General features: G+C 39.2%; 1 protein-coding gene across 9 annotated transcripts in view; it reads right to left on the reverse strand.

Moving 5' to 3' along the window:
• Positions 1-25,197, reverse strand: part of LOC117155869 (glutamate receptor ionotropic, kainate 2) — a 115,169-nt gene that overhangs the window by 82,052 nt on the left and 7,920 nt on the right. The window lies entirely within an intron of this gene.

Genomic DNA, 25,197 nt, shown 5'->3' on the forward strand with positions numbered 1-25,197 from the left:
TTGACAAAAGTATTCGAAGGTTTGGTCGATCAGACAATTTTTTCTCCGACTTTCCTTGCATTTTTTTATTTACAATTTCATTCGACAAATTGATAGATGACTGCCATTCCAATGATAATGTGATAAATATAATATTTCAGCGATAAAAATAGAAAATTCAACAGTGGTGAAATACATGAAAAATGAATATCACGCGTATCGAAAATTAGCGAATAGAAATTTCAACTAAAATAATTGGTTCGTAAACACAACTTAACGAATTACAATCAATTCTGAATTATTTTGCCTGACATTTCATCTTTCGTGTAACAATTTCTCAATTTCATGTTAGGCAATACATTCTCGATCAATTCACGAAGGATCTCGCACGTTACAAGGAAAACTCTGTTCTGCATGAACTCGAGTCTATTCATGAGGCGAATTCCGCGTATCCCGCGTTAAGGATCAATTGGATGAACGTGAGTTAAAGGAACGTTGCTAATGGAACGTGATTCATTGGCGATGTATTTTACGGAACGTGTTCCATTGAATATTGGAAATATAACAGTGGTTCGGCTATACGTTTCTCGATAAATCAATCTTCAAAGGGAATGTACTCCTTCTTTTACCTATATCTCTAGAAAGAATCGAACATTACGGTGCAAAATAAACTCGCTGAAAAATACTCGATGTTTCTTAACGGGCAGAAAACTTGGAGGAGTATCTCCGATTTATCGCTAAAGTTCAAGGAAGAATAAAAGAATATTAGTTTCAGAGTTCGAAATAATCGTAAAATCCTCAGCTCTTCCGTATTTCTTTTCCATCAAGTTTTTATCGAACAAACAGATTATCAATTGGAGTGAATTTAGCCGTACGTAGTCAGACATTTAAATTAATCGACTCAATTATGCCCAAGCCTAATTTTTTTGCTATTCTGAAAGCGATCGATGATAAAAAATTCAGTAAAAATTTTGTGGTACGACGAAAGATTTCAAACGAAAGAAGTCAAATATTAGAATTTTTGTTCGAGAGAAATAAAAATTTGCGCATGAAAAATCCACTTAGTTTGTCTATGAGAAGTTAATAAAACGAATCTCGATATAAGTACTAAGGGATAGAGTGTGTCTCGTGTTGCGGAGATTACCGATGCTATACCACATTCATTTTCGGCGTAATCTTCGTGAATCCCATGAGCTTAGGATAACGTGGTCGGAATTTCTGCAAATTAATCTCTATTTCTACGGAATTACAACCACGATAGACGCTGCGTCGCGGCGCGCCGGAGCGCGCCAGTGTGAATGCTGCTAAGTAAATCTGAAATATCGTAAGAAACTCAGATAACTTAATAACGGGAACGCGGAATCCTGAATTTTCTCCTGTCGAAGTGCAAGATACCTAAGTATTTCGAGGAAGCTTTACAATTTAAAAAGACTATATTTGTTAGATTTCGTCTTTAAATAAGATTCATGACACGATCAAGAACGATAGCAATTTCGATCAAACGATAGCAATACAAAAATTTCGAACTTTCACGTATATATTTCGAGAAACATATATATATATATTGTATATATTTGTACAGGTAAATAAACCTATAAAGGTTTGAAATTGTTGTTGCAAAATAGAATGTAAAGTACCCTTGAAATATCTAAGAGCCTTTCACTTCGATGTATTCTTTCAACAGATATCGACTTAATGTTGCATCTTCGAGTGAAGTTTTTTTTTTCTTCAACGATAAAGAAAAGATTTTCTTCCGATTATTTATACAAATAAATCAAACAAACAATTGCAATTTCTTTCCTGATATTCCTGTATTCGGTTATAGTAAAATGAAGTGAGTCGAAGGAACCTTGTCGCAGGGATTACCCAACTTTTCATTAGGATTTTCATCAGGGAACCGCTATCGCTAGAAGTTATCTTGCAAGTAAAAGAAGCTGCATAAGCCAGATGGAAGAGAAGTAAAAAAGAAACAAGTATTATATGGCACGGTTCTCCACACAGGACAAGAATCACTTGATTTAGCATAATGCGCTAGAATGTATTAAAGAGAGTTTTAAACTTTCGCTCTTGATTCATCTCACCAATTTCGTGCCTCCGTTGGAAGAAACGCAACAATGCGGAAAATTAATCATATTTCTTCGGCAAACAACGATAATGAAGTTGAAATTTACAAAGGAAACTACGCCAAGGGAAATGCTATGCAACGCTAAAACTTTCGCGGCGTAAAATTTTACAACTTTCCTAACCCCCGTATTTTACTTCGCGCCACTTTCAACGCCGGCAAGTAATTGCGTTTCCGGGAAACAACGATACCTCGTATCTAACTTTGATTTGACCCGGAAGAGGAAAAACGAAAGGGCAAGGGATTTTCCGTCTAAAGATAATCGAATGAAAGAACTTCACCGGGACGACGCGACGCGAAAAGCAGTGATTCGCGAATTATTTTCACGCCACCACCTGAGGATTATTTATTGAATAAAAACCTGCCTGCGGCTCACTGTTTCCATAATCTTTTTCTGTCTTCTACTGTGTACTTAACAAGTTTACAATGCGTTCTACTAGAGGAAAGAAGCAATGGCCAGACATAAATTTGGAAAGTATCTCAGCCAGGAAATAATATTTCCGCGGATAACAAATGAGATAGAGAGGCACTCGAACAGAGACAAAAGGGGAAGAACAATGGGGATTTTCTGAAATTCAAATCGACTATCCTATTTCGTACAGAGCGTACGTCGTTATAGATAACGAGGGAATCTTGGGTAGTTCGCGATCTTTGTTTTTAGAAGGAAGCTCGAAGAATTTTTCCGTCGATGCATCGACGTACAAATCGATCAGGCAAACTTTTACCGTACTCACAGGAGATGCGTGCGGAACGCGAAAAGACTTTTACGTTAAGTTCCTCCTTATCCCTTCATACCGTAGATACTGGAGATGAGCGCTACTTGCTTGTAGTTCCTAGTCGCCGATATTGCGATTTTTATTTGTCGTTTCGCTGATACAATTATTATAAATTGAATCTCGCGGTTTATGCAATTTTTCCGCAACAGTAAATCTATTTTACATCTTCTTCTACCAGAAAATCTCTCATTAGTTTATGAAAACGAATGAAGATATTCGCTGAAAAATCCTTTAAAAACAACATCTCTTAGAAAAAATTTCTCAAATACAATATCACAGGGATTCCCGCGAATTCGGACGGCTATTCCGGTCCGATAAAAAATCTCTGATTCACGTTCGGCAACGTCCATGTGGATTAGAGAGAGGGACGCGTGTGACAGCACTAACGCGCAATAATTTTCAGGATTACGGACGATCTCGATTCGAGCCGCGGTTCTCGCTACGTACACGATGAATGGGCCAGTTTTCCAGTGGACCGTGAGATCCCGCCAACTTTCCATCGTTTTGCCAGCCGGACGGCGTGCAACGCTGACGACACACTTTGCTACCGCTGTTTCCGTGCACCCTACGAACTCCTAGTCTAGCTTTCATGAATTATTACGGAGATTGTCGGACGCCCCGTGCGGCGAGCGTATCGTTGAAGCCGTGGTCCTTTTGCGGCTAACTTTGGTTAATCGGAGATTTGTTGGACAAAGAAATTCATGTGCTCATGGTCTCTGTTCGCAACTGTTTGGCCTTTAGATATAAACAGAAGTTTCATATTTGCAAGAAAGTCGATCGTCTTAAATCAGAAAATATTTGAAGTCTCTTAATTACCATAGTATACCGTAGTGTTCCTTCAGATAATCATATATAACAAGTTTTTAGTCGATCGTTTTAAGTCAACAAATATTTAAAACGTCTCAATCAATGTACAGTTTCGAGAATGAAGTGAGACATCCTAAATTTCTTAGTTGTTTCGATATACCATGTGCCATATCCTTTCAGTTTACTAGATGCACAAATTTTTAGCAGAATTTAACATCTGTTGATTATTTTAAGCCAAGGAGTACTTGAAATTTCCCACTCAATGTCTAGTTTTAAAGTTTCGAGAATCAAGCCGATCGCTTCAAACGAACAAATATTTGACATTTCATAATTGCCATGGTAACTGGCATGATGCACCTGCACACATTCGACAAGGAATTCTACGTGTTGTTCATAATCGTGAGACACAGGGGAGACTAGGAATTACACGAACGCGTCGTGTCTCCTTTTGCTTGCCTCCTCGGCATTGTGAACCTAAATTCCTATTGGCCTTCTTTCTTTGTGCCAGGGTGCCGCAGCGAACGAAAAAGAGGAAAGCCCTCGTCGCAAGCCCTCTTCACGGACGAGACTGGAATTCCATCGAGTGAAACGACCCTTGAAGAAGATAAGAACGACGGAGACGCACGAGGAATGGAGTAAGAAGAGCACAGTCGAAGGGAAAAATAGAATAGCCGAGAGAAAGGGAAAAACGCGAGACTGTCGCGTGGTCTCCGAGGTATTTCGAAAATCACTCTGTGCAACGAAACACTCTCCCCCTTGCTGCTATTTCTCTCCTCGTCGCATTTTACTCCTTTCCTCTCGAGAAATGGCCGTAGAAGGAAAAAAAGAACGGAATCCGCGTGAAAGTCAGCCGGAGACACGTAGATGCGGCTAACAAGGCACAGGCGAAAATGTACGAAGAAACGAGTGGATAAGAGAACGAAGATGAGAGGCTGGGTACTTGGGAAGTCGAGTGAAACTTTTCGCAGAACTTTTCCATTCGTCGGAGACATTATACCGAATGAAGTATTCCATCTTCTGGAAAGTTGCGGTATCTTCGAGCAGAGATGTGTGGATAAATGAGATTGACTGGAAAGAAGGAATATTGAGCGAGTTAGACTGTGCGCACACTAGCGACAATTTGTCGCACGACAATTTTGTTGCTTACGACATTTGTTTTTACGGACGTGCACGTATTTGGCGACACGACTGCAGGACGACCTTTTTGTTCTCGGAAGAAGAAGAAATTGCAACTTTTGATTGATGCGAGCGAGAACGACAAAATTGTCGCTGGTACGAACATAGCGGAATTGTTCGTGTAACTTTTATCGATCTATTGATTCGATAATAGAAATCTCTTTTCTTTATGATGCTGACTTATCAGAAGCTAAAATTATTTTTTAATAGATCACGTATTATACTTGACAAATTGAAGGCGTGAATATTTAAATAGAAAAGAAATCACGTCGATCGACGAGGATGTACATAATTGTCGAAACAGATTCGTAAATTGTGTAACCTTAATTCGAGCTGATCGAAACCATAGTGGTGTGAATTGTCAGCGGGTGATTTCTGCGTTGAATACCCTCGGTATAGCTTTGTTGTTCAACAAACTCGACGTGGCTTTTGGCGATATACGAACGATAATGCGAGTCATTAAAGCGAACCGCCATATCCTCTTTCCCCAATTAACCCGATTTTCCCGTCTTTCGCCAATGGCCTATTTGTTGTTCGTTGTCTCCCAGATCACTGAATTTACCGCAGTATATCGATAACGGGTTAACTAAGTATCATCGTATTTACCCGACCGAGAGTAATGTTTAACGACGTGATTGACGCTTTGTTATCGATATTTAATGTCATTAAGTTATGTGATAATCTGTGTCGCATTCCTTCGAAAGAGTATTAAGGATTGTGATTTTGTGTCAGATCAATTTAATCAACATTGTACTCTTTCTAAATAAATCACATAAGTAACTTGAAATTTCGTAACTTCCAAATTTTGCATATCAATATCCAATTGTCGATGTTTTCAACGAATGTTAACTAATGAAATCTTGATATCCTCGATGTTTCACCCCCAATGTTTTCACCATTATTCATTAATTAACTCTTGAAATATCTCAATATCTCTCCCTTTCAGCATAAAAAATCTGTGTTCCACAAAAACGATAATCAATCCTCAAAGATAAAAGACGGAATGTGGCGCATGGTTAGCCCCTAATAGCGGCAAATTCGAGGCGGCGCGGTAGATATAAACTCGGAAGGGATTGCCACGACGCGATGGCGTAAATACACATAGCATCCCTTCAAGTTGGTCCGGTGGAAGGCTGCAAGAACGAAATTCGGAGCAGCGGTAATTAATGGCCGGCTAGCGGGTGATTAATAGTTTGCGCGGGCTGCATCGTAGCCGACGCGTCGTAGTTCATCGTCGAGCATGACGAAGAGCGTCTCTTCTCGCCGCGATGCTCGCAGAGTTATTAAACTAATGCGACTCGTTAGCGGTTTCGTCATGCCCCACCGGTCATCGAGCAAATTTCCACGTGGAAAATTCGGCTGTTCGAGAACGAGAATGTTCGACTTACTATTAAAGCAATATGCAGGTAGCTTTAAGCCAGCTTATGACGCTGACGCGATTTTCCTTCTGCTTTTTTTAAGTTTCAGTCTTTCTATGGACATCTCACCATATTTCGTTCTAGTTTCGTTTACAGCCAGGAGACCTCTAATTTTTTAGAATTTTAACGGTGAATTCGGCGAGTTTTCGTGCGCCTCGGTAACGGTCAACGCATCATAAACTCGCGAAAACTCGAATACACGCGTCGAGGTTGCTCTCGTTCACGCGCTCGTGTCATTTTTCACCGAGAAATGAGCCTCTTTGTACTTCAAAACTCGCTGAAATTTCGCAGCTGGGGTTTTCGATTTTCGGCAGCGTTGGGAAATCGAGGTGGTCAATGGAAATTGATTCGCCTGGGAGATTCACTGAAAATGGGCTGGGAAAGATTTAGATCGAACGCTTGCAGGGATGCATGTGGCGATTTTAATCAAAGATTACATTTTTTCGACAGAGCGCTGCATTCTCTGTGCTGGTCTCTCTTATTCGCTTTGTCTATTCCCTTTACCGGGGTCATGAATATTAAAAAATGAAAAAATCCGGGCGAAATTGAATTTTTCCCGCCACCAACGCCTATGTCCTGATAACGCTGATACGCTTTCAGTGTTAAACATTTATCGGTCTGGTGTCGAATACGACCGCGATTTATTTTTAAGTATCATTCAAATGCCGTGTTTCATTGTGGTAAGCGCTGGTTTTATCGTCGATAGGCAATATTTCTCCTCTTATGCCCGAAATTAACGCGGATGTATTTATAGAGCAACTGGGAAAAGTGAAGAATTGTTTCAAGGATAAATTTTCGTTCGTATTACTCTCGAATAATGGAAATATGTTAATGCACTGCTGTAGTAAGAATCGAAGCTATTGAATTTATACTATACTTTATTTTACTATTTATTTTACTTATTTATATTATAATTTATTGTATACATATATTGAAGTAATAATATGATAAATCTACTTCTATTTATTCTTCGCTGCTGTGTATTTATCATTACGTTGAACAGTGAATAAGAGTGGTTTAAATTTGGATTTAAAACAAAGAATATATAAATTATTAATTATTGAAAACATAAATTAACAGTATTATACATATTAATAGTACAAACGAATGAATAAATCATAAGAAATTACAGCGGACAAATTGCTTTCAGCGATATTAACGTCCAGCGTACATATAAATATGTCTGTATATTGTCGCGAGATCTTTTGTAGAGATCGTTGTGGATATAAACTTGGAATTGCCTGAACCAAATTTACCTTGTTTTGATTTCGAATGAAAGAAATTGCGATATTACGTACTTGAAGTTTATAATTACGTAAAGAAAATTAAATCAAATAAATGGAAAGAATTATCATATAAGCAATATTTTATAGAATCAAACAGAATTCTTGAGTATCAGAATTTCAGTTCCTACGTTCTCCGTTTTAATATGTCCGTTATTACAACTTATCAAGTGATTCCATTTCGAATTTCTACGACAAAATCTGAAATTTAACAGTCAGTAGCATTAGTACAAAAATGACAGAATACTTATGGATCAAGCAGGAATCTTGCTTCATCGTGAAAATATTTACAGCGTACTTCGTTACATTTTTCCTACATTGTTCGTTCGAAATAATTTTGCAAATGAAAACGGGTATCGCATTGAAAATCGAGAATGTATCTGGCGTTCGTACGTAATCGCTCGAAATTGGAGTCATTAATGCGCCTCATTGTTCCACCGTGAACAGAACGTGGCAGCAACTCTGTCACAGCTAGAAAAGGGCTGGTCGCGCGCAAAATTCGTCAACTGGTACCGCCATTAAGCGTACGATCGACTTTCATTCGCACCACTGGCCACGTAATTAGTAAACGACCATTATATTTGATTGCGTTACATTCGCGCGGGCCAGCCTGTCGAGAAATGATCGCTGAACGCTCGGAACTTTTACTCGATTGTAATGAGACATTGGATGAAAAATACCCTTCGAATCGCTAATACAAAATCGGAATTAAACTACATTTTTTTGGTGAAAAACTTTTAAAGTAACGCGAACGATCTTTAGAGGCTTGAAACGCATCGTCTCAAATGGCATACGCCAATGTATATACCAATCAAATGGTATATACAGGGTGGTTGGTAACTGGTGGTACAAGAGGAAAGGCGGTAATTCTACGCGAAAAAAGAAGTCGAAAATATAGAATACAAATTTTTCGTTTGAGGCTTTGTTTTCGAGAAAATCGACTTTGAATTTTCGCTCGGTACGCGTGCGGTACGTTATAACGGATCTCACTGTAGATCGTTGTCTCGATGGAAAATTAAAAAAAAAGTAAAAAAAAATTTTTATTCTATATTTTCGACTTCTTTTTTCGCGTAGAATCACTCCCTTTCCGCTTGTACCACCAGTTACCAACCACTCTGTATATATTTTTTTATATTATATATATTTTGTATATTTTATATTTATTATAATCCATCCCTTTCGATATAATATGCCTTTCGGTTTACCACAATGATATATTTTATATTGAAAATCAACGTTTGAATGGTTTCATAAGCGGTGGAATATCAAAGGGAATTTTTAATTCGATTAAATAGGGTTTTATGACAATACCACTGTAACGGGCAATAAATTCAAAGCAAGGCTAAAGAATAAATATCTTGCTGGTACAATTTTTATACAACGTCCTATATTCTATATATTCTATATTCTATATTTTTATATAACGCCTCTTTTGCAAAAATCCGTTGAATAATATCTCAAAGCAGATTTGTGTAAACGAAAAATGGCTCGGGTGAAGGCTTTACATGAATAAACGTAAATAATCGAGCGTTTACGCGGACGACGCATCCTGGAGCATTCATAAATTGCATGAAATCGGACATAAAAAAAACGCGCATATATTTGCCGTCGTGTCTGTCAGTCAACGTTACAGACGAAAAATTCCGTAAATTTCTCATCGCGGTGGAACAAGGCAGTGTAGAATCAACGCGTGACACGAACCATCTAAATATCCCAACGTTGACCAATGATTCCCATTCAAAGATTAAAAGCTAATCGTCACCCCTCAAATAAAACAGCAAAAAAAAAAAAAAAAAAAAACAACAATGCAAGGCATCTAAAGAATTTGAGTCACATTCAATACGTTGAAACGAAATCACTGTGGAAATTTAAAATATCATCGATTTACCGTGGCAATGTTGTCATCATTAATCACCGAAAGGTTGGACAATTCGTGTCAATCTAATAGCACCTTTCACCGCTCGAACACTCCCATCGTAATCCGATATTAAACGATCAAATTCGTCAACGTCAAACCCTTCCAGTCTGTATTGTCTCGAAATTCGTACGATCAGTTAAAAGAGCAATGAATTACAGAAAATTAATAAACGCGTAGAAAAATCCCCTTTGATTGATCCACCTTCGCGAAAAATTAAATTGCTGGTACATGCGAAGAGCTGACTCGTAGGTTTCCAGCTTTATCCAGTTGTTACGAGCGGGATAAAGGAATCGATTCACAGGATTGTCAGGACGTTGTCGGTAACATTAAGATAGAAACGGTGCCGAGGTATTTGCCAGGCAATCCAATAGAGACTCAATAACCGGGGAGATGTATCTTCCGCGTTCGATCGGCCTTCTCGTTTGCCCGTCAGGCCGAGATTCGGTCGCGAGTATTCTGTACCGCAAGCTGCGTCGACTTCGAACGAATACTCATGATGCTTTCCATGAATACGAAATCAGCCTTCTCGTAAACTTTCAGTCTGTTATTCGTCCTACTGTATCTAAACGCACGGCCGAATGTAGGTTGCGTGAAGTTACGAAGAAGACGAAGAGGAAGATGCAGAAGCGTGGAAATTGAGTTCGCCGCCTACTCGTTGATCGAATTTTACAAGGAAGAAGGAAATACATTTGGAACGAGTGTGCTTTTTTATCATATTGTTCGAACGAATATATCATCATGAAGGAGGGGAAAGGGAGGAGGGAGCGAATAGTGTTGACATTTGTCAAGAGTCGCGGAATGAAACAGATGGGAAAAAGATTGGAAGGTAGGTCTACAGGATTCATGAGAACACTTTCGCTTTTTGTTGGGGACTCGACGATAAATTGAAGGGGAATGGAAGAAGTCAATTTCATAGACGGGAGCAACGAAGCGTTTGAATTAATGGTCGATAATCGACGTTTCTGTTAAGGTCTTCGCAGTAACACCCCATTCCCGTAATTCATTTATAGGGACTGTCGTCCTTTCACGTGCTGTCGTAAAATCGAGCCCTTTGCCAAGATGGTTGTAATCGATTTCTCAGATGTTCGAGACCGTTCCGTGTAAAGAGAGAAAATTGCGTGCATATATAACGCGAGTCCAAGAGATCATTAAGCTTTCCGTTCTATTTTAAGTCCTCTGTACGTAAAAACTCGACTTTTCCATTATGTTACGACATCTTCGTTTTATGTCTACGAGCGTCATTTCGTTTGAGAATTTAATAATACCATAAGATGTAGATTCGTTGTAGAAGTTTCTGGATCGAAGTTTTTCAACTTCCGCATCGGGAAGTTCTGAATCAAAATTGTATGATGGTAAGCTCGAACAAGGATTGTTGGAAAATAAGATTCTGCCTCTGAGTTTTCATATTTGTGGAGCACTTTCCTATCAGATTATACGTGCTAGGACTGCGGTAATAAAACATTCAGCCTCCGGTTTTCAACACGGACGCGATAACCGAATAAATCGATGCTATGAATAAAGGAAATTCGACGAAGGAAACAAAGAAAATTAATTCCATTCCGCACGAATATCTAAGTTATCTGATCCAAGGAGCTTCAATTCTTCAATATTTTTGGCTCGCTGAGAGAATTTTAAGGAACCAGACAACGAACGCGAAGGAACAAGAATCGGACTTTCATGAGGATTAATAAACACTACTTACGAATGAATTTGCAATTTGATCCTGCGTAAGGGAACAGGTTAGAAACATCGATCAGACAGTCTCAAACTAATACCACGATTATCACAGGCTGTAGTCAGATATTATGCAGGATGCACCTGCAAACTACCACGACGAATGTATTGAATAATGCAACAGCGTACGGAATCTAAATTGACACAACCGCGGTTACGTGTAAAGATAAATGTCTCGAATGTACGAAGGTAACGGTGACGATAATGTTATTCAATTCGTAGACTGGCTTCCTCCGGAGAAAGCTGGGCTAGAATGCAACCAAATTTCGCCAAGTCCCCGCGGGGTTGCTTAGAGCTAACTTTTGCGTGTGATCTACAACGGCAGTGGAAATATCGTCAGAAACTTTATACTAAATCAACCACTTTTCTCGGTGGAGGAAATTTTAATATTATTGTTAATATGTTTAGTACGATTTAAGGTAGTCACAATTGCTCTTGGGACGATAATTTTCTTATGGAAACTGTATAAATTTATTACGTTATATATATGTTTAGAATTATTATAGTTTAAAATGGACAAGTTATTATTATTAATAATTCTAGAATTAACCGAGTCCCATACACTCTGTTCGATATATAATTTTGATCGAACAATCAAATTCGAACAATCACGTTTTAGCGGCTATTCCCTGAACCGGTCGACATTAGCTTTGGATTTTCCCGACAACAAATGCGGTCGTTTACCAAAATCGTTGTTGAATTAATAGCGACGTAAAGTTTAAACAACGGGAAACAAGAATTCACATTATTTTGCCGAGCTTAACAGTGTATACGAGCGACCAAGTTACCGACAGATTTGGACTAAATCCATTTGAGGAGTAATTTGAGGAGGAAGTCGAGCCGAAAATTTCCAGAGTCCGGCCATCCGTAGCCGATCGCACTTTGAAACAATTGGCCACGATTACTCGACTTTTATTCCAATTACGCTAAGTCTGGATTAGGGCTATGGTTTATTGGATCTGAGATAATGAGGCTTAGTTTGCGTGGTTACCGTGTAACGTAGTTTCTGGATAAGGGATTTGGAAAACGGAAACAAAGGGATGGACCGACAAAATCCAGAGGTTATTGTTTTCGGAACAGCCTTATAGGATTTTCATGGACATCCGTTGTATCACATAATCGATATTTTTAATCACTATAGTCATTTTATTTATTTTTTAAAAGAATGTTAATTTAGGGATATTTGTAAAAATTTACTTCATTAGAGAGTTGCTTAATAAGATGACGATATAATTACTTAATACAATTACACCACTAGTAATCATAAAAATATTACCAATCAAAATGAGACAGATGAACAATATTTTATTGCAGATTCTATACCCAAATGCTATTACGTAAAGTTTGAAAGGAAAGAAACTGTTTATAGTAATTGAGCTAAACAGTTGAATAAATAATAATTTTATATTTCGAATTGATTTTCGGGAGAAGTTATTGTACTTAGATTGTGAGTCGACGACATGATCGCGAAGATCCAAACAAAGTCACGTCTTTATTGTAAATCCAACATCCACGTAGCGCTTACCAGTCGGAAAGAGCGTAGAAATCGATGGAAGCATAATTCATAGAATCAGAGAATAAAGAAGGCGCTCTACTTTCCCGAATTGCGAACAATATTCGTCGTCCAACGGCTGGAAATTAATCGTCAGTCTCTGTTCCAATCGAAGAACGTCTTTCTTCAGGGAGCATACGCGATAATTGTAATTTATTGACTGAGACGTATTAGTGCGGCAAGTTGAAAAAACTACGGACTCGAAAATGCGGACGACATAACAGAAAGTGAACGATACCATCTCGTGAAACTATGACCCATCTTCGACGAGATGTGCAAGGGTCAACGTTCTTGGTTCGCGACTGGCAAGAATCCAATGTTATTCGATGTGTGCGATGTATCTCCCGTAAAATATTTATCGTTTCCTACCGACCTCTCAACAGGAAAAGATACCGATGAAGCGTCAAACTGTAACACGTCTCACGATATGTGTTTTTACTGTTTTTATAGTAGAGAGTTCGTGAAATACATACATTGCAATTTTCATTAATGATAGAGCTTGGGAATTTTAATTTAACTGCTTTTTGAAGTTTTATCTCATCATTGAAACAAAAAATCAGGTGGGAGAGCTCTAGGAGTTAATGTACTTTTTATTATTTTAAAGCACCTGAAAAAGTGTCGAACTATAGAATTTTTCTTATTTCGAAAATTGGCAAATGTATCCAGTTTTCTAACTTTATAGTTTGTATATATAAAATAATTATAAAATAATTGTTATATATATACAATAAACAAATAAGTATATATAAGTGTCGGCACATATCTAAACTGGATCCGTACATGTAATCAATGAGCAACATAGTCAATGGAATTTTCATTAAGAGTGGAAATCATGTAATAGAGTTAGCAGGAATAATTGATGAATAGTTTTACCATCGCTGCGATTCCGTGGCGGCGTTCCTCTAATGCTTCTATCGATTCTTCGAACCGCAACAGTTAAACAGAAATTCAATTAGGCTCTCGTCAATAAATAACTAACTTCCACTCTAACTGCTTTTACGATCTTCAATATTCTACTCTTTTTTTCCCGTATATCGTCAAAATTCAGTTTCACCGTTTAGTCGCAAAAGAGAATCAAATTAAAGTTCAATAAACGTATAATAACAGCTAACTCGATGATCTTCCGTTTACTGAAAAATTCATTATACTCAGAAATCGAATCCACGAAGTAACCGGTGGACGAAGCAATTTAATTGCTTAGTTTAAAAAATTCAGAGGGGGAATTTTAGCCTGAGGGTCGTCAACTTTTCGCGCAAGCCAATCGTAGAGATGTTTAGCTGGGACAGAGCAATAGCTAGAAATCCGACGAGTTCAGGGGTAGTTGGCTGAAGCCCTCGAGGGTAATCGCATTATGGCTCTCGTGTATAGCTCTCATTACGTCCCCGCCGACGTTCCATCACCCCTTCCCTTTTGTCACGCTGGACGAGTCCGCTGAAATGAAGCTTCCTACGCGGAGTTGACAACTCTCTGACTTTGTACGCTCGCGTTGCTGTCCCCTGGCGAGATATCGGAATAGTTTTTCGGTCTCTTTAAAGGCCAGTCGTCGGCCAATTACGCGCGAAACTATTTATGCGATTCGGTTTTTTGAGAAAATGAACGAGATAAAGTCAAAGAGGATAAAGTATAACCCTATAAACGTCGTAACCGTGCTTCCTGAAACAATGCGGCTTTCCTCTTCAAATCGACCAAGAACTTTCCATCGCTTTCTGTTACGAAAGTGCTCTTTCACCTTTCTTCTCTCTACACGAGTTACTCTAATCGTACGCGTAGAAGGCACCGGGTTAGCATTAGTCGAGAAACTAGGTGACGGTCAGTGGTTGTACTATAGCTCTACTCATTGAACTTTGAAACACTAGAAGCTATGTTCTGCAAGCTTCTGCTTTAAAACTGAAAATCGACCACTGTGATTATGGTTGAGATAGGTCTCGTATACGTCGCTGTGAGCGAGTTATCTCGATACACTGTCGCTTATACGGCAAAATATATTCCGTCTACATTCATCGATAGAATATCTTGCCAATATTTTGAAAAATAGAAAAAAAACTTAGGATATTTTCACTAAGAAGAGCAGTATAATAAAACATGCAAAGTCGATTATTTATCTCAAATTTTCTGTTGAGAAATTTCACATTCTAATAAAAGATATTCGAGACACTTCATCTATAGCATCGTACGAATAACATCGTGTTAGTGAGATGTCTCGTCTCGGAAAGAGTTAAGGCGCGTTTCTATCGCGTATTAAATCAATAGACCTGTAGATTAACTTGGACAATGACTATTGTTCGTGGAAATATACGAGACGCCCTTGAGCAATATTCGATCTTCGTTTCGGAACTAACTGGCATAATCATATTGGTTGGAGTCGGTAAATTTTTTGAAATTGTTTGAGAATCTATAGCCTATACCTAGAATCTGTTGGGAACGAACTCGAACAGGGAGAGAACATCGAATTACTTCGAGAACCTTGAGAACTTCACAATCAACTCGGGTAATCTGGGAAACGAGAGGGAAAGGAGTCATCGAACTTTCAGGAGTTCGTTGTTGCTAATAGTACAGATATATAGCCTCGCGTAAATTTACAACTTATTAACTTTCGACAACTTCTTTCTGCTCTGTTTAAGTTAACCCGTTTAGGTTTAAGGGATGCTCAATCTCGCGTAAAACGACTAAATTAACATTCGATAATTTTTCTTCGCTCTCAATGAGTTAATCCATTACGCACCAAGTGAAATAATATGTAAAAGTTGCGCATATGTAACGTTGTTAAACATAGATAAATAAAGCAAGTTGTTTTGTCTAGGTATAAAATATGTCTTAGAATAACAGATCACTATAGAAGTCAATTATAAATTCGAGAAACTGTACTGTAAAACACTTGAATTTCTCCAAACTTCATGATATTGTAATACTTAAGTGGAAGAAATAGTAACGAAACTTGAAACTTCATTTCATAGTTACAATATACAAACTTAATGAATTTTATTCGTATTTTGAAATTTAAAGGAACTTTAATCAATGGATCGATATAGTTATGGAATCTTTTATCTTTAATATGGAAGATCGCGAAGAAGGTGTGACATGGTGTAGACGTGTAATTCTGTACGAATTTGTGATAATGCCATTATCTGACACGGGATTAACCAGCTATCGGCATTCACTGCCACGCGTTGGGGATATGTACATCGATCTAGCCAAGGTGCATTCTGCATACAGGCTGTTCCGTTATTATCGTCGTTAACACGCTGATAAGCGGCGCAAGCGTTCAGTGCTCCTCTCCCGAGAAGTTACCTAATAGCCTGGCGGATTGACTTTGGACAATGGCAATTGTTTCTCCAAGTACCCGAGGCTTGTTCGATTGTTCTATCCATGAATCTTCATAGCAAATAGAAGAAGGACTATGAAATACAACTTCGTCTTAGAACAATGAGAAAAGAAGACAGCGGTCGAAAAAAGTAGAGCGTTAAATCGATCCTTAAACGATGAAACCATTATCGTATCTTAAAATTTTATGGAGGATAACAGATGCTTGTTGCATAGCTTTTTCAAAATAACGGGCGAAAATGAAGACACGCTACCGGAGGACGTTATCGTACATTTTTATTGCAAATATATTTCATTTAAGAAGATTGCAAAAATTAAGTTTTCCAATTATTTGTATTTAAACTATTCTTGATTTATACTCTATGAATTTCCAGAGATACCTATAGTTAATTTTTACGTGTCCAGAGTAAACCACCGTCTTAACGGAATCAATCGGAAAACGATCCACGAATCATGAAATTAAACGACAAAACTCGAACGATAATCGTGCAAGAAATACAGGATCGAATAAAAAACGAAGGATTTCCATACTGGTATTCAATGGTCGTATTAAATATTAAAACTCGGCGATATATTTCGTGGATAAACGTCCACCTCGTGTACGTATTTTAAACGATGCAAATAAGTTGCAGGATCTTTAATTTTCCCCATATTTGTGAGCACTTTTTTCTACTAACATTTCTTTCGAGCCATCCCGGAAATCACGGTGGGAACGAGAAATGGATGGTAACGACCTCGTTTCAGAATAACGCTTGCAATTTTCCTTCTCCGGAAAACAATTAACGTTCTTTTTATACGATGCACTCTCTGCGATTAGAATGCGATACTGACGAACGCGTTAGCGAGCTTTGTACATTCGTCACGCCAATTCTACTACGTTTGTCGAAAGACGTGCACCAGGAAATTCGGGCTGGTTCATAGGTGGCACAAGGACATAGCCGCCGGGAGACAATGAGAGGGTCAGGTTGAATAACACGTCAAGCCAAAGTGAATTAGGGTCGTTGATAACCCTGGAAAACATATTTAGCTGTCCGCCAAGGCTCGCCGCTGCGGGGATATCTCAAAAGATATTATTACGGCGGGTAAAAAAAAGGGTTGAAACCTGGCTTCCCGTGAAACAGAATGGATCGTGATAAGCTTGAATTGTCGTTGGATTCCACCATGATTCATATGACCGGCATATAAGTGGAAAAGTAGATTACAAATTCGCAGCTTTGCGACGATATATTTGACACGGTGTATGTTTTTATCGTGTTTACTTTCGCGGATAATTCTTGTGACGATACAATTTGGGTTAAATAGTTCAATGTGTATGAAATATTGACTACTTTTGAAAGACGCGCATATGCAGTGAATAAATACAGCTTCAGAGTTTGTTACTTGAATTCCTTGCAACATTACAATTTATTTCTACGTGAGTTGTTTGCAGCAGTCAGGTCAAAGTACTAGAGTTCAGAGGAACCAGCCGGTTGAAACGTGGAAATGAATTTAAACGCGGTACGTTTATCTAGACTCTTGGATTTCCACGAGAATCACGTGAACAATTCGCGACCAAGAAACAAGGAATTTCCTTCCACTCATAGGGTATATAGTTAAAGGTTTAAGGATGTCTGAAACTATGACAAAGACGAAGGGTTGATCGTTATTGTGTTCCACTTTGTAGGAACACATCTTTCGAGTGAGAAAGGAGGATTAAACGTCGCCTTTTATTAATTGGACAAAGTCGATTGGATAAAGTCTAGTGGGGAAATCCAAAAAGGATTTGAAAGAAGAGATAAATGGTTGACTTGTTGCGGTTTCAAAGATACGCATAAGCAATGTTACGGTGTCGCCAGCCGTATGTTTCCTGAATACAGAAATACATGTAGCGCTGGCGAAGAACGACATGTCGCGTGAGATCGATGTTCCTGCCACCGAATCATTTCCCTCGGCGTTCTGGGTTTTCATCTTTGGCTGGCTGCACATTTCTCCAACAAGTAATCCAGTTAAGTCGTTGCGGTTCTGTTAATTTTGTGGACACGAGGCGAGCATCCGTGTTGCTTAGAATTCCACTCGTGTTACGCGGAAACCGAAGCTTCCGGTTACCGTTACGAGTGTCTTATACGATACGTTTGGGGTAACAGCGTGTGCTTAGCTGGTTAGACGTGACGATGGAGTGAATTTCCTCTTTCAAGTTTCCAACAACGATGTAAGTTATTATTACTTTTCTGGCGGTGCATTTTTACTAGGAATAATAATTTTCATTAAATTGTATGTTTCAAATTAATCAAAATGTTGATACGAAAATTTAAGTATACGTTAAAGAAGCTTTTAATTGGATCCAAGTATATTACATTTTATATCGTTTCTTATGGCTACAAGAATTTAAGATGTATGGTACTATGAAAATGAAATGTAGAACCTGATGAAAAACGCTTCACTCGTATATCATTAAAATATCAATGGAGCAAAATAGGAGATTATATAAAAGGCGAAGCATAAATGAAAATTTGTCTTTCATTGAAGAATCTGCCAGTAATATTATATTACAAATAGTCGATAACTTATCTTCGCCTATCCTTTATAAGAGTTCTATTAACAGACACGAAGGGAAAGGAATGACGCGTCAAGAAGGGGACAAAGAAGCCATAACCCGTCAACCCGTCGCAATCTCCATCTCTATCACGACTTGCTAAACTAATGGCAATAATCCATCATCTCTATCGACGACTTGTAGATGACAGCAGGTCGATGATTTCTTCTGGATTCCCTGCTCCAATTTCAAAGTCAACTCGTGTAACTCGATACTAGCTAGGGAAAAAAGTCGGTCCCTCACCTCGGAGAGGTTAATTCGTTCGACCCTTTAGACGAGAACCGTCAGCTTTTATTCAACTTTACTTCCAAACACATCGTGGAAGTAAGAACTTTATAAAATGTAGAGCTGATCGCCCCATTACAAGAGGCGATAGTGTTACATAAAGCTTCAAATATTCAAAATATGTATAGGTGTCTCATACTCGAAACTTCACCAAGATAACTTCCCTAGAAATTCCGTATAAGCATCATATACAGACCATCCATGAATACATATCTTTGCTCGAAGATTTACACATTCTGTTCGTTCAAATGCAAAAAATCTTCGTCTCCGCTCGAGTTCGACCACGTCTGGAATATCCGGCGAGGCTTGTCTCTTTTATGGGCGACACGAACAATTTCAAAATTTTTCCGCAAGCTCGACCAAGGCGAGACGGTAACCCACTTACATGCAAAATCGTTCTTCCGCTCGGTTTATCTCGTCGTTTTCTACTTCCCAGGCGTTCCGATCTCTTTCCTGTCGTCTGCCAGCCTCCCAAGCCGTCTACTACGCGTCGTCCATCCCTATCCCTATTCTATTTCGACCGAGACGAGGAGCGTCTATGAACGGCGAGACGCAATCGACCAAGGAACCAACGTCGTGACGCTTTCTCACTTTCACGGAAAAGACTTGCGTGAAAGTTGAACGGTTCATTCTCCCGTGAAAACGCCGCTTAACAACTGATAGCTTCTTCGACAGGATTGTTCAAGAACATTTTTGACCATTTAATCCGCGCTCCAATCCAGAACTAATTTTAATTGGATGCATCGATTTAACCCTTACATTGACGAGCAAAATATTCACGCTTGTTTTTAAGAGTTATCACGCATATTTTTCTTTTCATGTTTTTAAACTAGGCGATAATGTGCCTCTTAATCGATTGCTTCACTCAGTTTAGGAATACGAAAAGAAAATATGCGACGCCATTTAGAAAGTGTAAAGTAACCAACTTTTTATCAAGAGATATTTACTTTTTTTTTACATTAGATTCTTCGTTTAACACTAATAAACTTTCGTTCGTGAAACTTTTATTAAATCTTGTAATCGTAAGTTATAAGAAGAAAAAGTTTATACGTAGAATTATCAAATTGTAAATAAATTATAGGTGGTAATCTGTCAAAATGTATGGTGGATAAACATTGTCAAAACATAAGTCAGTGTAGTTTGAATATCCACAGGACGTCCGATCAAAAAGAGATCACCTTTCCAGCGGATAATTTACGAACGTTGATCGTCCGAGAGTTCCAGCAAATATTTACACGGGACACCGTGATGTTTGCAAACCCATTGGGCCAAGTTCGGGTTGCCTGATCCCCCGCGAGAAAGCTCGCCTCGTGGTCCGTGTAGAGAAGCTTGCGAGGCTAGTATCGACCAGTCGAGAGAATAATCGTGCCGACCGGTCATTTGACGTTATTTATGGATGTGCAGAAGGGAGGAGGTAAACATCGTTTATTGTTCTCTGGGATAGAGATAATATTCAACGTGGAATCATGGAGGAAAAACAAAGATAATTTCCTTAAGAAGCGCCTTGGAAATTCTCGACGAGTAGATTTCAGTTCCAGTCAGTTTCCCCGAGAAGTTAATAGCTGAAATTAATCGATCGTACCGCCGTCTAGCGAGAGTCGCTTCGCCAAGTTCACGAGGGTTCTCGAAAAAGAGAACCGCAAATAAATACGGGCCATTAGTCTACCGGATGAAGATAATATCGAACAGGGAAAAAGGTAACTGTGAGTGAAAAGGGAGATTGAAAGGATACACTTATGAGAGTCTGGAAAGTTCGTGACCACTCATCTGAGTTCCAGTCGAAGGTCCATTTACGAAGATTGAGCTGCAGAGGGAAAGATTTTATGTAGCGCCAAATTTTATAATATTATACAAAGATTTAATGTAGGAGAGAGAAACATTTAATCGGTTGAGAGCGTTATCGTTTCAGAAATAACGGTAAGAATTGAAACTAAGGTTCATTCGCGTTTATCAAACTGAAACCGTGGAAGCGTGATTCGATATTACAAGCCGAGTTAGTAGTACGAAAACCAGTAGCACGAGGCACGGAATATTAATGTTTCGAGAGCTCTATTCGATATTTATAAAAGACTACACCTCATCGACGTCCATATGACGTTTTACATTTATATTTCGATATTTCATCAAGCACAGCTTTAAATCTCTAGGAAAGGGTATGCGGTTGAATTCTTGTGCACTAGATAGAATCTAGTCTATCGATTCTAACTACAGAAGCAGTCGATAATGCTGCCGAGGACCGAGAAATAATATATCAATCGTCCATAAATTATCCCGTGGAAATCCTGGTAGAGATTGTGGTGCGCTGATGTTTCGGGCGCCATGTAGTCGTAACTACCCTCCGTGTTGCCTTCCTCTTCCGGTTCCACCCAGTCTTGATTCCCAAAGCCCGTCTTTCTCTTTACTCCACTCTTTGCGTACTTTCGTTCTTTTCCATTCTGCCACCCCATTATATTATCCTGGGATCTACGTTGTTAGGGACACAAGGGGACAACGAAAGCCCATCAAGAGGATCTCAACGCGAGGCAGGAAGTCGACGGGAAAATGGAGAAGCTGCTGTTCCGGCATTTACATACCGTTCCAACGTTGTCCTCTTTGCAATTCCTGTCGCTTTCTTGCGCCCTCTAATATTGCGGCCAACCCATACTACGCTCTAAAATGCGGAAAGAAAGTCGAGAAACAGAGACGATTGTTTCACCTCGCGAATATATACGAAACTATGGCGTTCGTTCTCGAAATCGGCCACCGCTTTTTTGTTTAATGGTTCTTGCGGGATAGGGGATACGTTTGGTCTGTGCTCTGGAAATTTTGATGTCGAATAATCGTCCGTGGTTCGTAGCACTTTAAGAGCAAGAAAGGTGGAAACTATAATAAATGGTACGAAATTTTGTGATGCGTGAACAAGTTAAATGAGAGGAAACAGTTGTAGCGAACATGATAAGATTTCGAAATACGAATTCGTTGGATCGTGTATGGCGCAGGTGTTGTCTCTATCAATCTTTTCCCGACGACCCAGGCCACACTGTGGAAAAGTACACAAAAGCAGGGACAATAAAAGTCGTAGAACGTGGAAGATTTGGGAACGAGTAGCCGAACAAGTGGGAGTTAACCACGTCTCCCCTTTGTTGCCGAACTTAGTCCATTTATTCACCCTCTTCGCTCGTCACTCGTCACAAGGCAGGATGAAAACAGCACAAGGAAGGATCTTGAGAGGAAAGACGGCGGATATCCAGGGTGATTCTCTCGGCGAGTGACAAATGTGATCTTTCGAAATGTCCTCACCTCGATCTCGTTGAATGTGCAAAGTAGAATCTCGCAGATGTGAAAAAACGACTTGACGTCGAACGCTTGTTTTTCTTTCTTTTGTCGCCTCGACTACCGTGGTATTCCTTCCTGTACGAACCAACAGCCTTGTTCCGCGATTCTTCACGCTCGTAGCACGTTTCGAGAGAGGAAACCGTAAAGAGGGAAACATCGTAGCTCGTTTAACGCGGACAGAGACGAAGCGAGATTTTTATGTAACAAATGAGAATGAACGCGAGTCTGAAAAAGTGGAAATGGAACGAGGAAATATGAACGGGCAGCGGGCCTTCTATACCGGTCTTTCATTGTATTTAATTATCGAGCGATGCTTTTGAGGAATACCCACGTCTGTAGAAAAGCAGGGCTTGACTCAAAAGACAAACAAGGCGGAGCAACTCGTTTAATATACATAAGTCAATGGGATGAAAGACGTTCTATTTAATTCTTCTCTCTGGCTATTACATTACCACGGCAAGATAAAAAGCCACCTTCCTGGAAGAGTCAGCTCCTTCCCCATCGAAAAAGGATACCGCATCGTTTGTAATAATAAGTACACAGACCAGGGGAGGAAACACAAGGAAGTAGAATGTTTAACCATCCGCGTCTTCTTATTCTTTCAGTAAATCCTCCGTGAGGTTTTTAGCCTCTAAAGGCGAAATCTTTTCGAGGGTACGGGAGAACAAAGAAAGAGACTGCTTGTTCACTATTCATTTGCAGTGAGTTTCGTCCAGAAGACAGAGACTCGGGGAGACTAAGAAAAGGGAATCGTCTGGTCTTACGCGTCGCTGTATTGCTAGCTACGTTGTTGCTCCGCTAGAACTTCTCTGAGCCCGGTAATGTCATTTCGAAGTAGTTGGAAGTTACCATACCGTGGCTGTTCTTCCTATCTAACGTCGCCAGGAAATGTTTAAACCTGAGGCCCATTTTTGCTAGTTAGCAGTATTTTCGCCATAAATAGTTTCGTTATAAATCATTTCGCGAAAAATCGCCAATGAGTCAACGACATCCGACCAGATGAAATGTCATTAATTTTCTTCGAGTATGGAAAAAAAATTCCCTTCCAGGAAAATGTCCGAGAAGGATTAATTGGATATTCAAATGCAAAGGAAATATGTAATATTCCTTGAATGCTAACGACTACTTTTTTTTACGAGAAAAGAGAGACGGATGTTAATTTTGCACGAGACGGTTAATTAAAGCGGAATGAGGTAGACATCGCTGGTACAGACCGCGGAATAATGTTCATTATTAAATGATTTATGATGGTCCATTAACTGAGCCTCTCGTTGACCTATGAATTTCGACGTTGTTGCGGCAAATGTCGATCCTTTTAAACACTATGTGTTTCGAGCGTGCTTGTTGTTATTCGATGTACCTGATCGAAGAAGATTGCGCGACCAATTTGGCAAGGCTGCGAGCTAACATAGAATTGATACAATCGTTCGTAAAAACGAGCGTGCCTCAGTAAAAATTCACGAGTGATTTAAAAAAGAAATAAAATTTCTAAATATCGATATAATTGCGCGAATCTAGCCAAAATAATCAACGAAACTTTATTAAAATTCATCGAGCTTCACTGAGCTCCACTGAAAGCTCCCATTCAATGAAAAGTATCGATCGTGTCTAATTAATTGACTTTAACCCCTTTCTTTGCGATACCTAAGTGCGTCCCGGTATAGGATCGTTTCTGATGCCTAAAGGACCCCTGCGTACCAAACTTGGATGCCTCCAGGGGCATCCAGCAATGGAAATTCAATTTCACTGGAAACGCGAGGCGAAACAAGATTTAGCGAGACGCACGATAGGTGACACGAGACACGGTGCATCATACTGTAAGACAAATATCGAACATTTCATGGCGTGTGACTTCCGGATCGATGATATCTACTGAAATCTAAATGTTTCGTCGGTATCATACGGAATCAGAATGTTTGATATTTCTTGAAAACGACACCCGAATTTCCGGAGGACGAGCCAGGAACGTAGAATTTTCTGCTGAATTACCACGATATAAGCCGAAGAAATATACGCTTGTTGACATCTAAAAATACCTAGCTACACGAAAATGGATTGTGCTGGAGTTTATCATGGCTATATAGATGAAATATAGATCGAATTTACGAAGCGTTCAATTTTAAGAATACGACGTCCATTTTTACGAATTCCAATGCCCCTAATCTAGAATGTATGATCTGTAATACTCTGTAAACTTCGACCAAGTTGGCGTTTCTATCTAAAAGCTCTTACTGGGATATACATAGACACTTTTATTTGAACCAGAGTAGCGCATCAGCTATAGCATTATACAGCAGCAGCTGCAATATGCAGCAAATTTGATCCAAATTTGACCAACATAATCGCGATAGACGTATCCCATTACAGTGCTAATGAAATTTCAAAATGTTTTGTATAACAAATATCCAATTCATAAAAGAATACTTTCGCGAACCATTGTATACGGTAGAAATATAGTAACTGGGAAACTATCCGAGCTACATTTCGCTCGAACAACGTGGTCACGTACATATTACTAAGTGGAACGAAGGAGCTGTCCCGGTTGCAACTTCGTCGGATTGCATTAAGAAGTTCAATTTATCGAGTTACATCCTCAACTTTAAGATCGCTGGAATACTAACGACTCGGCAAGTCGCATTTTATTTCTCGCCCTCTCGTTTTGCGTTAACGAGCTCGGCCCTTTCCTCCGTCCATCGAACTTCGATCGTTTGAAAATGCGTTCGATAACGAACTTCGACGAAATTCTGAATATTTAAGCAAGACGTAAATTATGAAAGAAACGAAGCGTGCATGAACACGGGTAATTTTTCGCGAGCAGAGTTAGTTGTCAGGAGGGAAAAGAAAGTCAGTAAAGTTTGCGGGCAAAAGGACGTCACTCGAAGAAACGAGACCGTCACAACCTTTCGCTAATTCTTCGCTTAAAATGTAAGACCTTTCCA

This window comes from Bombus vancouverensis, chromosome 8, assembly GCF_051014615.1.
Source record: "Bombus vancouverensis nearcticus chromosome 8, iyBomVanc1_principal, whole genome shotgun sequence".
In the NCBI taxonomy this organism is placed as follows: Eukaryota; Metazoa; Arthropoda; class Insecta; order Hymenoptera; family Apidae; genus Bombus; species Bombus vancouverensis.